Here is a 15,535-nt window from a genome sequence, read left to right as displayed (position 1 = left end):
GTCCCTGGAAATTTCTTCCCTGTGTGACTACCCCCCAGCCTCGAAGGCTGGCATCCGTGGTCACCAGGACCCAGTCCTGTATGCCAAATCTGCGGCCCTCTAGAAGATGAGCACTCTGCAGCCACCACAGTAGAGACACCCTGGTCCTTGGAGACAGGGTTATCAGTCGATGCATCTGAAGATGCGAACCCGACCACTTGTCCAAGAGGTCCCACTGGAAGGTCCTTGCATGGAACCTGCCGAATGGAATTGTTTCGTATGAAGCCACCATTTTTCCCAGGACTCGTGTGCAGTGATGCACCGATATCCGTTTTGGTTTCAGGAGGTCTCTGACTAGAGATGACAGCTCCTTGGCTTTCTCCTGCGGGAGAAACACTTTTTTCTGTTCTGTGTCCAGAATCAACCCCTAGGAACAGTAGGCGTGTGGAAGGAACCAGCTGTGACTTTGGAATGTTTAGAATCCAGCCATGCTGTTGTAGCACTTCCCGAGATAGTGCTACTCCGACCAGCAACTGCTCCTTGGACCTCGCCTTTATTAGGAGATCGTCCAAGTACGGGATAATTAAAACTCCCTTTTTTCGAAGGAGTATCATCATTTTGGCCATTACCTTGGTAAACACCCTCGGTGCCGTGGACAGTCCAAACGGCAGTGTCTGGAATTGGTAATGGCAATCCTGTACCACAAATCTGAGGTACTCCTGGTGAGGAAGGTAAATGGAGACATGCAGGTAAGCATCCTTGATGTCCAGGGAAATCATGTAATCCCCCTCGTCCAGGCTTGCAATAACCGCCCTGAGCGATTCCATCTTGAACTTGAATTTTTTTATGTATGTGTTCAAGGATTTCAAATTTAAAATGGGTCTCACCGAACCGTCCGGTTTCGGTACCACAAACAGTGTGGAATAGTAACTCCGTCCTTGTTGAAGTAGGGGTACCTTGACTATCACCTGCTGGGAATACAGCTTGTGAATTGCCTCTAGCACAGCCTCCCTGCCCGAGGGAGTTGTCGGTAAGGCCGATTTGAGGAAACGGTGGGGGGGAGACGCCTCGAATTCCAGCTTGTACCCCTGAGAAACTACTTGAAGGATCCAGGGATCCACCCGTGAGCGAACCCACTGATCGCTGAAATTTTTGAGGCGGCCCCCCACCGTACCTGGCTCCGCCTGTGGAGCCCCACCGTCATGCGGCGGATTTGGAAGAAGCGGGGGAGGACTTTTGTTCCTGGGAACCTGCTGTTTGTTGCAGCTTTTTTCCCCTTCCTCTGCCTCTAGACAGAAAGGACCCGCCTTTTCCCCGCCTGTTTTTCTGGGGTCGAAAGGACTGTACCTGATAATACGGCGCTTTCTTAGGCTGTGAGGGGACATGGGGCAAAAATGCTGACTTCCCAGCTGTTGCTGTGGAAACAAGGTCTGAGAGACCATCCCCGAATAACTCCTCACCCTTATAAGGCAAAACTTCCATGTGCCTTTTTGAATCTGCATCCCCTGTCCACTGCCGAGTCCATAAGCCTCTCCTAGCAGAAATGGACAATGCACTTATTCTAGATGCCAGCCGGCAGATCTCCCTCTGTGCATCTCTCATGTATAAGACTGAGTCTTTTATATGCTCTACGGTTAGCAATATAGTGTCCCTGTCTAGGGTGTCAATATTTTCCGACAGGGAATCTGACCAAGCAGCAGCAGCACTGCACATCCACGCTGAAGCAATAGCTGGTCTCAGTATAACACCAGTGTGTGTATATATAGACTTCAGGATAGCCTCCTGCTTTCTATCAGCAGGTTCCTTTGGGCGGCCGTATCCGGAGACGGTATTGCCGCCTTTTTTGACAAACGTGCGAGCGCTTTATCCACCCTAGGGGGAGTTTCCCAACGTGACCTATCCTCTGGCGAGAAAGGGAACGCCATTAGTAATTTTTTTTGAAATCACCAATTTTTTATCGGGGAAAGCCTACGCTTCTTCACACACTTCATTTAATTCTTCAGATGGGGGAAAAACTATTGGTAGTTTTTTCTCCCCAAACATAATACCCTTTTTTGAGGTACCTGGGTTTATATCAGAAATGTGTAATACCTCTTTCATTGCCTCAATCATGCAACGAATGGCCCTACTGGACATTAAATTTGACTCATCGTCATCGACACTGGTATCAGTATCCGTGTCGACATCTGTGTCTGCCATCTGAGGTAGTGGGCGCTTCAGAGCCCCTGATGGCCTTTGAGTTGTCTGGGCAGGCACGAGCTGAGAAGCCGGCTGTCCCGCGTTTGGCATGTCGTCAAATTTTTTATGTCGACACTTGCACGTAATTCCTTCCATAAGTCCAACCACTCCGGTGTCTGCCCCGCAGGGGGTGACATCACATTTATAGGCATCTGCTCTGCCTCCACATAAGCCTCCTCATCAAACATGTCGACACAGCCGTACCGACACACCACGCACACACAGGGAATGCTCTTAAAGGAGACAGGACCCCACAAAAGTCCTTTGGGGAGAGAGAGAGTATGCCAGCACACACCAGAGCGCTATATAATGCAGGGACTAACTGAATTATGTCCCCTTAAAGCTGCTATAAGTTATACTGCACCTAAATTTAGTGCCCCCCCTCTCTTTTTTACCCTTTCTGTAGTGTAGACTGCAGGGGAGAGCCAGGGAGCTTCCTTCCAGCGGAACTGTGAGGGAGAAATGGCGCCAGTGTGCTGAGGGAGATGGCTCCGCCCCTTTTTCGGCTGACTTTTCTCCCGCTTTTTTATGGATTCTGGCAGGGGTAATTACCACATATATAGCCTCTGGGGCTATATATTGTGGTTATTTTGCCAGCCAAGGTGTTTTTATTGCTGCTCAGGGCGCCCCCCCCCCAGCGCCCTGCACCCTCAGTGACCGGAGTGTGAAGTGTGTATGAGGAGCAATGGCGCACAGCTGCAGTGCTGCGCGCTACCTTGGTGAAGACTGAAGTCTTCTGCCGCCGATTTTCCGGACCATCTTCATGCTTCTGGCTCTGTAAGGGGGACGGCGGCGCGGCTCCGGGAACGAACACCAAGGACGGGTCCTGCGGTCGATCCCTCTGGAGCTAATGGTGTCCAGTAGCCTAAGAAGCCCAAGCTAGCTGCAAGCAGGTAGGTTCGCTTCTTCTCCCCTTAGTCCCTCGTTGCAGTGAGCCTGTTGCCAGCAGGGTCTCACTGTAAAATAAAAAAACTAACATATACTTTCTTTCTAGGGGCTCAGGAGAGCCCCTAGTGTGCATCCAGCTCGGCCGGGCACAGAAATCTAACTGAGGTCTGGAGGAGGGGCATAGAGGGAGGAGCCAGTGCACACCAGATAGTACCAAATCTTTCTTATAGAGTGCCCAGTCTCCTGCGGAGCCCGTCTATTCCCCATGGTCCTTACGGTGTTCCCAGCATCCAATAGGACGTCAGAGAAAAAAGGAAACTATAGGCCTTTTCCTGGGCACACTTGAAAGGATTGAAATGATGAAATTATTAAAAATTAACTTTTATTGATATGTACTTAAGAAAAAACGAGAGCTGGCATTAATGTATGACAGTACCAATGTACCTGTTGTAGGCAAAATTAAATTATAAGTGAGCGAAAATATATGAACCCTCATCCATGAAGAGATTCATGCATATCCTCTATAGGAAGGAAATTTAATGAATGAGGTCACTGCCTCGATTCCAATATAATATGACAAATACTGATGATCTGAGATCAGATTGATATAATGAGTCCCAAATAGCCTAGGCTGTTGGAGAGTAAAATACCTACGGTACCTAGTATTCCCTGGTGGTTCCCCATCCAGGTACTGACCAGGCCCTGCAGTGCTTGGCTTCCAAGATCAGACGAGTTTGGGCATACTCAGTGCGGTCTGACCGTAGGTAAATTTTGTCTCCTCGGCGCACCGTTTTCCGATTGTATTGGAACCCAGGATCAATCACCAATTGAATAGGTATTGGATTGTAACAATTAATACTAATAATGATAATGAAATAAGCTGATGAATTTTATGCCAGGAGGTCTAACCAATGGTAATCTGTATTCAAACACCAGTACTGATTGTGCAGTCTGTGAATTGATATTACAAAAAGGCAAGTATACTTCCAATCAGCCTAAGAAGAAGGAGGGCTTAATAATGTCCTCTCTGAGATGCTCAGAACAATAAGACAAATGTGTCTATAGCATAGTCATAATCAATGATATTCAATTAGACATATATAGTAATAGCCAAAAACATTGTCCATTGTAAGAGGGTTGCTCCTCCCCCACCCTTATCCGGTAATAATATACAGTAAGGAGAGGAAAAAATTGAACATGATAATCATGACAAAATACATAAATGTGTATCACAAAACATGGATTTACCACCTTTCCCCTAATATGTGGGGAAATACTTGATAGACACTGTGGAAAAGAGAGGAAAGGGGGAGCCACGATTTGGGCAGGAAGAGCCAGTTTTCGGCTGAGAGCCGAGGGCTGTCTTACCCTGACCCCTATGGGAGACACTCAGATCAGTGGACGTGCAGGAATCGAGACAGGAGGTGCCGGCGGCCGCGGTCCGTGAAACCGGAAGTTCGGGCGCCGGGACCGGAAAGTGACGTACGTTTCGCTCCGAGAGCTTGATCACATGATTGCCTATATCATCAAATTCACTGAATTGAAATCGTTATATCCTGTGCAGATTTATTATTTTTTGCTACAGAACAGTTACAGGGCAGCGACTACAGCCAGCACAGAACAGTAACAGGGCAGAGACTACAGCCAGCACAGAAATTTTGAGCAGAAAGGTTTTGGTGTCATAACACATCATTACGTAACTTGTGCTGTTAGACATTTACCATGTACACAATGGTAACTACATCAAATATAGACAGTGGCTAAAACCATTTGTAGCTGCTTTGAGACTGTGGTGGATAGTCCGTATGCATAATAATGTGACAAATGAAGCTACTCCTCTCCCCTACCCCATCATATTTACATAGCTTATTATGCATATTACTGTTAGTAGCAAACTCTATTGGGTAAGTAACATAAGGTTTAATGGTCATTCAATCCTTAATTTAATGCACTGTGCCTTTTTATAGATTTAAGACAAAAGCAAAATCTCCGGCTTTCAAAAAAAAAAAAAAGCGCTCTGAATACAGTTCGCACACAACAAATAAAAGTTCCACATTACAAATTGTATTCTTTATGGTCATTATATCATACTGTAATAGGAGGATTTTGGTACTTACTGATAAATCCTTTTTTCGAAAGCCATTGGGGACACTGGCACAACTTAAAGACTGTGGGGTGATGGTGGCTTACAGGGAGCCGGCACTTTAAATAATCTAAGAAGTGAAACATGCTCCTCCCCCTCTATCCCTCCATCATCCCTCAGTTATGAATTAGCCAAGAGGAGACGGGAAGAAGAGAACAGAAACAAGACGAAGGAAGAGAGTATATAACTAAATTAAACACAACAGAACAACAAGGAAGGCAAGAGAACAGCGACAGGCGGGCAGCTAGTGTCCCCAATGGCTTAAAAAAAAAAAAAGAAAAAAAAAGGGGGATTTTTAGGTAAATACCAAAATCCTGCTTTTTCTGTCAGCCACTGGAGGACACTGGCACAACTTCAAGACTGTGGGGACTTCCCAAAGTTTCCCCCCTCAGCTGGAGATCGATGAGGAACTTGCAAAACAAGAGAGCCAAACCGTGAAGATGAAGCCGCAAAAGTGTCAAACTTGTAGAATTTAGCAAACGTATGAATACTGGCTGCTCTACAGAGTTGAGACGTGGTAACCCCCCTACTAGCGGCCCACGAAGACCCAAATGAGCATGTACAGTGGGCAGCAATGGTTAATGGAAATCGCCAAGATTGGTGTAGATAGGCCTGACGAATAGTCAACTGAACCCAGCAGGCCAAGGTCTGCTTAGTAGCAGGCCACCCTCGACGCGGGATATCATAAAGCATCAGTCTTTCGTAACAGTGCTGTTCGTTCCACGAGGATCTTCAACATTCTCACTACATCCAAAGGTGTCCCAGAATCCTCCTGCAAGGGATGGTACCGCGGGTGGTATTCATGTGTCCGGCGGTCTGCTGACCGACAGTCACATGACCTCCTCCACCATCCCGCCGGCTCAGTATCCCGATGGTCGGCATGCCGACCAACAGGGACTATTTCCACTCGTGGGTGTCCACGACACCCAGAGAGTGGGAATAGAACCCGTGGCGACCGCAGGTTGCCACCGCGCCCGCAGCGTGGCGAGCCCGCAAGGGGCTTGCTGCACTCGCCCCTCCCCGCCGGGATCCCGGCGTCGGTATGCTGCCGGGATCCCGGCGTCGGTAAACTGACTGGAGGTCAGGAGACCGCCGGTCAGCCATACTACACCCGGTACCGCAATAGGCTGATTGATATGAAAAGCAGACATGACCTTGGGAAGAAAAGAAACATGTGTTCGCAACTCTGCCCTATCAGAATGAAAAAATCAAGTAGGGAGGCATACCAGACAAGGCACTTAATTCAGATACTCTCCGGGCTTAAGCTATGGCCAGTAGAGAAAATAGGGTTTTGGTACTTACCAGGTAAATCCTTTTCTTTGAATCCATAGGGGGCACTGGAGTACTCTTGGGATATGGACGGCTTCCGCAGGAAACAGGGCACTGAATATTTAAATTTAGAACTCTCCACCCCTCCATATCCCAGAGTACCTCAGTGTTTTTTACTGAGCCGAACAGGAGCTATAGAGAGGTTGACAATGGAGAATCACATATAACATAACGGACAATAAAGTTGACACATAACGTTACTGACAACTAAACCGTTGACACCATAACCGATAGAACTTGAAAATTTGAACCAGTCGGTGAAAGTGTGTTACCATAAGATCCCCTGAGCTTACCACAAACCAGGTAAAACTGCTCTGGGTGGGCGTCCAGTGCCCCCTATGGATTCAAAGAAAAGGATTTACCTGGTAAGTACCAAAATCCTTTTTTCTTTTTCATCCACTAGGGGTCACTGGAGTACTCTTGGAACGTACCAAAGTTTCCCTTGTGGGCGGGAGAGCTGTTTGGGACCTGTAACATTATGCGGCTAAAGCTAGATGCTGATGCCGCAAACGTATTAAACTTGTAACAGCGCACAAACGTGTGCACTGATGACCATGTAGCCGCACGGCAAAGCTGCGTCGTAGAAGCTCCACGACCAGATGCCCATGAAGCTCCCACAGAACATGTGGAATGAGCGGTAACTGATGTAGGCGGCTGTAACCTAGCATGAAGGTAAGCCTGACGTATAGTCAGTTTTATCCATCTGGATAAGGTCTGCTTAGAAGATGGCCAACCTATTTTGGCAGCATCATAGAGAACAAACAACGTATCCGTCTTATGAACTGTAGACGTTCGGGATACATAAACGCGTAAAGCGCGTACCACATCCAGAGTTCCAGAATGTTCTGTTAACACAGGAACTACTATTGGTTGATTGATGTGAAAAGATGACACTACATTTGGTAAGAAAGCAGGATTCGTCCGAAGTTCCGCTCTGTCATCATGAAACACCAAATACGGTGGCTTGCATGACAAGGCACCCAAATCCGAAACACGCCTTGCCGAAGCTAAGGCTAGAAGAAAAATTGTTTTCCAAGTGAGAAACTTTATATCCACTTGCTGTAAGACTGTAAGAAATCTAAAACCAGATTCAAGTCCCATGGCGCTGTAGGTGGAATGAATGGAGGCTGTACTCGGAGGACACCTTGCAGAAAGGTGTGTATAGACGGCAATAGAGCCAATCTTCTTTGAAAGTAAATTGACAAAGCAGATACCTGCACCTTTAGTGTAAATAAACGCAGTCCTCCATCTAACCCCGTTTGTAGAAATAACAAAAGACGGGATAACTTGAAAGATGATGTCGGAAACTTCCGAGTTTCACACCAACCTATATAGGCACGCCAAATTCTGTAATAATGAGCTGCCGTAACTGGCTTCCTAGCTCGTAACATGGTTGGTATAACCGATTCTGGAATGCCCTCTCTTCTTAAGAGGGCGGTCTCAGCCACCCCGTCAAACGCAGCCGCGCTAAATCGGGGTAAAGGAACGGACCCTGTTGTAACAAGTCCGGACGTAGTGGGAGCGGCCAAGGATCGTCTGCGAGTAGTCCGTGGAGATCCGAGAACCAAGCTCTCCGAGGCCAATGAGGTGCCACTAGTATGACTGTGACAGACTCTTTTGATCTGTTTTAGCACCAGAGGGAGCAGCGGAAACGGTGGAAACAGATACACTAGGCTGTACGGCCAAGCGATTGTGAGAGCATCCACTGCCACTGCCTTTAGATCTCTCGTTCTGGACACATACTGGAGCGTTTGGTGATTGTGGCGAGACCCCATCAGGTCCACTTGAGGGTAACCCCACCGCTGAACCAACATGTGAAACACTTCTGGATTTAATGCCCATTCTCCTGGATGAAAATCACGACGGCTGAGATAATCCGCCTCCCAGTTGTCCACTCCCGGAATGAACACTGCCGACAATATCACCTGGTGGTATCCAATTGAGGATTCGAGCTACTTCCCGCATTGCCATGCGGCTTCTCGTTTCTCATTGCTTGTTGATGTATGCGACTGCCGTCGCGTTGTCTGACTGCACCTGGACAGTCTGAGACCGAAGCAATTGTACTGCTTGTCGTAGCGCATTGTAAATTGCGCAGAGTTCCAGGACATTTATAGACAGCAATCGTTCGTGATCCGCCCAGAGACCCTGGAGCTGACAATTTTGAACTACAGCTCCCCAACCTCTGAGACTCGCGTCTGTCGTTAGAATTATCCAATTCCATCCGCCGCCTGCGGTTAAATTGTGTACCTTGAGCCACCAGAGTAGAGACACCCATGCCCTTGGCGACAACCTCACCCTGTGGTGAATCTGCAGATGCGAGGCCGACCACTGTGCGAGCACATCCAGTTGAAATGGACGTGAGTGAAATCTTCCGAACTGAAGCACTTCGAAAGCCGCCACCATTGTTCCTAAAAGGCGAATACACAAAATGTACCGAGACTGTGTGGCTTGAGCACTAATTGTACCAGATGGCGAATAATCTGTACTTTCTGTTATGGTAGGTAAATTCTTTGATTTACCGTATCGAGAATCATACCTAGGAATTGAAGTCGTTGAGACGGAATTAGATGTGATTTCTTGAAGTTGACAATCCAACCGTGGTGAACCAGTACATTGTACGTTAGCAGCGCATGTTGGAGGAGCATCTGTTGAGACGGAGCTTTTATGAGCAGATCGTCTAAGTACGGAACAATTGTCACTCCCAGGGATCTGAGATGAGCTATTATCACAGACATCACTTTGGTGAATACCCGAGGCGCTGACGAGAGGCCAAACGGTAGAGCCTGAAACTGGTAATGGTTGTGGCGTATTGCAAAAGCAAGAACCTCAGATGAGGTGACCAAATCGGAATGTGTAAGTACGCATCCTTCAGATCTAGCGCAATCATGTATTCTTGTGGCTCTAAATCTGCAATTACTGACCGCAGAGATTCCATCTTTAATCTGTAGTAAGTGACTTACTGATTGAGACCCTTTAAGTTCAATATTGGCCTGACGGAGCCATCCGGCTTCGGTACCACAAACAGACTGGAATAATAACCCTGACCTTGTTGTACAAGGCCTGGAATTAAAACTGCTGAATCCAGCAGAGACTGAATGGCAATTTGCCGAACCGCCTTCTTGTCGTCCGACAGAGGCAGTCCTGTCTTGAAAAAGCGCAGTGGCGGGAGACAGCTTTGTTTTAACACTAAATTGCGGATCCATCCATCAGTGGATGTCTGGAACCCCGGCAAATGTAACGTCTGAAGGCGTGCTCCCACAATTGGATATTCGAAATATCCTGGGAACCCGTTAAGCCACTGGCTTGTTGGTGACCTTAGCGCGCCACCCCCTCCCCCTCCCTCCCCCTGGGAAGGGATGTGTTTAAGTTGTAATAAAAAAGTAAAAATTAAAATAAAAATATATTCAAAGAAAAGTGTGGGTCCCCACACAAGCCTTGTTAGTGCAGTGAGCACAGAAAAAACACTGAGGTACTCTGGGATATGGAGGGGTGGAGAGTTCTAAATTTAAATATTCAGTGCCCTGTTTCCTGCGGAAGCCGTCCATATCCCAAGAGTACTCCAGTGACCCCTAGTGGATGAAAAAGAAACAAACAGTTGTCAAGTAACATATTTAAGGTCTGCTTCTTCCAAGCGTTCAAAACAGGGTCACTAATTAATGCAGCAGTCGATTTAAAAAGCCAAGGAGCTGTAGGAGAAACAAACGGGGGTTGTACCCGTAGGACCCCTTGTAGGAAAGTTTGCACATTCAGTAGGAGCGCAAGGCGTCTCTGGATAACAAAAGTAGGTAAGGCAGATACCTGAACTTTCTGGGATCCCAGACAAAATCCGGAAACTACACCTGCCTGAAGAAAGAGCAAGAACAATGAGACGTGAAAATAATCTGATTGAAACCCTTTTCGGTCACACCAAGAGATATACGACCGCCAGATGCGATGGTAATGGGCTGCCGTAACAGGTTTTCGTGCCTGCAACATCGTGGGAATCACACCTTCTGGAATCTCTTTGAATTTTAGGATGTCTGCCTCAAGAGCTATCCCGTTAAACATAGCCGTGGTAAATCTGGATGCTCGAAGGGCCCTTGTTGGAATAGATCCGGACGTAGAGGGAGAGGCCAAGGATCGTCCACTAGCAGAAGGTGTAGGTCTAAAAACCAAGCTCTCCGAGGCCAATCTGGTGCCACCAAAATCAGTGATTGACTCCCGTTTGATTCTCTTGAGAATACAAGACAATAGAGGGAATGGAGGAAACATGTATACTAGGTCATACGGCCAGAGCGTCTACAGCTTCCACTTGAGGAGCCCGTGTTCTGGAAATGTATTGAGGAAGCTGATGATTGAGGCAGGACGCCAGGAGATCCACCTCTGGACACACCCAGTGTTGTGTTAGGGCGAACACCTCTGGGTGAAGTGCCCATTCTCCCGGATGTAGATCCTGATGGCTGAGGTATTCTGCTTCCCAGTTGTCAACTCCTGGAATGAAGACCGCCGAGAGAATTACAGCGTTGCGTACTGCCCACTAGAGGATGCGTGTCACCTCTCGCATCACCTGGCGGCTGCGAGTTCCTCCCTGTTTACATACGCTACAGCAGTCGCGTTGTCCGATTGAACCTTTATTGCCTTGGATCGAAGAATGTGGGCAGCTTGTACCAGCGCATTGTAGATCGCTCTCGGTTCCAACAAATTGGCAACAGTGATACCTGTGATTCTCTGAACATGGAAAACCAACACAACCGTGCCCCATTTCCTGAGGCTGGCATCAGTCGTTTGGAGCGTCCAGTTCCATATTCTGAAATGCCTGCCCGCAGTGAGATTGTGCAACTGGAGCCAACAAAGAAGCGAAATTTGTGTCTCTGGAGTCAGACAAACCAACTGCTGAAGGTGTAGATGCGACCCCAACCATTGACGTAACAGGTCCAGCTGGAAAGCACGTGAATGATAACGGCTGAACTCCAGCGTTTCGAAGGCAGCTACCATTTTTCCAAGCAAACAAATGCATAAATGGACTGATACTATTCGTGATTTGAGGACAGAGCTTTGTCTTGTGGCAGATAAACTTTCTGCACGTTGGTGTCCTAGATCACACCGAGAAACTGGAGATGTTGTGACGGTTGAAGGTTGGTTTTTTGAAAACTGATTATCCGTGTTCCACTAACACATTGTATGTTAATAGAGCATGCTAATGGAGAATGAGATCGAATGGAGTTTTGAGGAGGAGGTCATCTAGGTATGGTATTATTGTGACTCCTAATGACCTGTGGTGAGCAATCACCACCGACATGACCTTGGTGAACACCCTGGGTGCAGTGTACAGTCCGAATGGCAAGGATCTGAACTGAAAATGATCCTGTTGGAATAGTGAATCTGAGAAACGCTTGGTGAGGTTCCCAGATCGGGATGCGGAGATACGCATCCTTGATATCATGAACTCCTTGGGTTCCAGGCTCGAAATCACTGAGTAGAGCGACTCCATCTTGAACTGGTAATATGTTAAAAACAGTTCCATCCAGTTTTGGAACTACAAAAATATTGGAATAACCACCCTTCTTTCGGTGAAGTGGTGGCGCCAGCATTAATACTGCTGATTCCACTTAGGTCTGTATTGCACCTTGAAGGGCTAACAGTTTGTCCAGAAGAATTGGAAGACTAGTCTTAAAATATTTCTTTGGCGGTAAAAGTTCGAAATCTAACTTGTACCCTTGGGAGATATTGCGAATCCACACATTGTCGGATATCTTGAACCAGGCATATTAAAAATTTCGAAGCTAGGCTCCCACCGTACCTGGACCTCGTGGGATGGGAGACCGTCATGCCACGGTCTTTTCGGTAGGCTTTGGGTCCTGACGACGAGCAACGACTGGTTGTTTGTCGCGACCTCTCCCTCGCAAGGATGAATGTCTGCCACGTCCTCTAAAAGATTTAGTGGGACGAAAGGACCGAAAAGATATTCCGGGAATAAGAGCGTTTAGGTGGTGGTGGAACGGTCGGTGAAAAGGTGGATTTACCCCCCGTAGCTTGTGAAAATACCGTATCCAGTTCAATTCCAAAAAGAATGTCACCTATAAAACGGCAGTGCCTCCGCAGATCTCTTGGACTCCGTATCTACCTGCCCTGATCTAGCCAAAGGACTCTTCTGGCAGCAATAGTCAAAAGCGAGGTTCTCAAATTCACTTGACCGATATCTCTAGCCGCTTCCCATAAATATACGGACGACTGCTTAATGTGTTCCGCTAGGATAACTACTTCTTCAATCGGAACTCCATTTTGTAACTCTGAAATTAACTTAGTGGCCCAATGCCCCACTGCTTTGTTCACCCAAGAGCTCACCAAGGTTGGTCGAAGGGATACACCTGCGGCCGAATAAATGGATTTCAGCATGGTATCCAGTTTCCATTCAGACGGGTCTTTCAAAGAAGTTGCGCCCGGAACAGGTAACGCAGTCTTCTTTGATGAGAGAGAGATCCACCCGAGGTAACTTTTGCCACTTACCCATCATTTGAAACAGTTTGTGTGGGTTTTTCCATGCCTCCGTCAGCAGATCATTCAGCTTTTTTGGAAAAGGATAAGTGACCAATGAGCGCTGTTTTCTACAAAATAAGGCAGCATCTGGCAAATCCGGTGCCGTAGTTTCGGAGATGTTCAAAACCTGTTTTATTGCTAAAATAAGAGTTTCAACTCCTTGGGAAGATTCCGGAGAAACTTCATCGTCCACGTCAGTAATCTCGCCCAACTCCCGTTCATCATCTTCAACTTCGTCCTGAGAGAGAAGTAGTTCTTCTGATTCATCAGACTGCAGAAGTAATGGTACTGAACGCTTTTCAGCCTTAGCCACTGTCGGCAGCTGTTTATTGGACGTGTCCAAGCATTTTGAGAGACCCTCAACTGACTTGGCTAGCCCTGCCACCAAGGGCGGTTCCGTAGCAGTAGAGGGAACATCACTTTGACGGAAGTCCGTAACCGTCTTGCGAGTCTTCCGTAAAGCAGTCAAATCAGATTGTAATTGAGAAATGGCGAGCGTTACCACCCAGGGAGGAAAAATAGGATTTTGGTACTTACCAGGTAAATCCTTTTCTTTGAATCCATAGGGGGCACTGGAGTACTCTTGGGGATATGGACGGCTTTAGCAGAACAGGCACTGAATATTTAAATTCAGTAACTCTCCTCCCTTCCATATTCCCAGAGTACTTCAGTGTTTTTTACTGAGCCGAACAGGAGCGATAGAGAGGATGAACAATGGAGAATTACATATAACATAACAGACAACAATAAAGTTGACACATAACGTAACTGACAACTAAACAGTTGACACCAGAACCGATAGAACTTGAAAATTTGAACCAGTCGGTGAGAATGTGTTACCATAAGATCCAATGAACTTACCACAAACCAGGTAAAACTGCTCTGGGTGGGCGTCCAGTGCCCCCTATGGATTCAAAGAAAAGGATTTAACTGGTAAGTACCAAAATCCTTTTTTCTTTTTCATCCACTAGGGGTCACTGGAGTACTCTTGGGACGTACCAAAGCTTCCCCCGTGGGCGGGAGAGCTGTTTGGCACCTGTAACACTAGGCGGCCAAAGCTAGATGCTGATGCCGCAAACGTATCAAACTTGTAAAAGCGCACAAACGTGTGCACTGATGACCATGTAGCCGCACGGCAAAGCTGCGTCGTAGAAGCCCCACAACCAGCTGCCCATGAAGTTCCCACAGAACGTGTGGAATGAGCTGTTACTGATGTAGGCGGCTGTAACCTAGCATGAAGGTAAGCCTGAAGTATGGTCAGTTTAATCCATCTGGATAAGGTCTGCTTAGAAGCTGGACAACCCGTCTTGGCAGCATCACAGAGAACAAACATATCCGTCTTACGAACTGTAGACGTTCGGGATACATAAACGCGTGATACGCATACCACATCCAAAGTTCCAGAATCTCCTGTTAACACAGGAACTACTATTGGTTGATTGATGTGAAAAGATGACACTACCTTTGGCAAGAATGCGGGATTCCTCAGAAGTTCCGCTCTGTCATCATGAAACACCAAATACAGTGGCTTGCATGACAAGGCACCCAAACCTGAAACACGCCTTGCCGAAGCTAAGGCTGAGAGAAAAATTGTTTTCCAAGTGAGAAACTTAATATCCACTTGTGGTAAGGGTTCAAAATATGAAGACTGGAAAAAAATCTAAAACCAGATTCAAGGCCCATGGCGCTGTAGGTGGAATGAATGGAGGCTGTACTCTGAGGACACCTTGCAGAAAAGTGTACACAGACGGCAATAGAGCCAAACGTATTTGAAAGTAAATTGACAAAGCAGAGACCTGCACCTTTAGTGTAGATAAACGCAGTCCTCCATCTAACCCCGTCTGTTGAAATAACAAAAGACGTGATAACTTGAAAGATGATGTCGGAAACTTCCGAGCTTCACACCAACCTATATAGGCACGCCAAATTCTGTAATAATGAGCTGCCGTAACTGGCTTCCTAGCACGTAACATGGTTGGTATAACCGATTCTGGAATGCCCTCTCTTCTTAAGAGGGCGGTCTCAACAGCCACCCCGTCAAACGCAGACGTGCTAAATCGGGGTAAAGGAACGGATCCTGTTGTAACAGATCCGGAGGTAGCGAGAGCGGCCAAGGATAGTCTGCGAGTAGCCCGCGGAGATCCGAGAACCAATCTCTCCGAGGCCAATGAGGCGCCACTAGTATGACTGTGGCGGACTCTTGTTTGATCCGTTTTAGCAACAGAGGGAGCAGCGGAAACGGTGGAAACAGATACACGAGGCTGTACGGCCACGCGATTGTGAGAGCATCCACCGCCACTGCTTATGGATCTCGCGTTCTGGACACATACTGGGGCGTTTGGTGATTGTGGCGAGATGCCATCAGATCCACTTGTGGGTAACCCCACCTCTGGACCAACATGTGAAACACTTCTGGATTTAATGCCCATTCTCCTGGATGAA

General features: G+C 47.3%; 1 protein-coding gene and 1 pseudogene across 4 annotated transcripts in view; both read right to left on the bottom strand.

Moving 5' to 3' along the window:
- The window catches only part of PPP4R3B (protein phosphatase 4 regulatory subunit 3B), a 130,879-nt gene that overhangs the window by 31,940 nt on the left and 83,404 nt on the right, over positions 1-15,535 (bottom strand). The window lies entirely within an intron of this gene.
- LOC134913795 (5S ribosomal RNA) lies at positions 3,753-3,871 on the bottom strand (annotated as a pseudogene).

Source organism: Pseudophryne corroboree, chromosome 4 (genome assembly GCF_028390025.1).
Source record: "Pseudophryne corroboree isolate aPseCor3 chromosome 4, aPseCor3.hap2, whole genome shotgun sequence".
NCBI classification, from domain to species: domain Eukaryota; kingdom Metazoa; phylum Chordata; class Amphibia; order Anura; family Myobatrachidae; genus Pseudophryne; species Pseudophryne corroboree.
The sequence above is the reverse complement of the archived record's forward strand: the minus strand, read 5'-3'. Positions and strand labels throughout refer to the sequence as shown.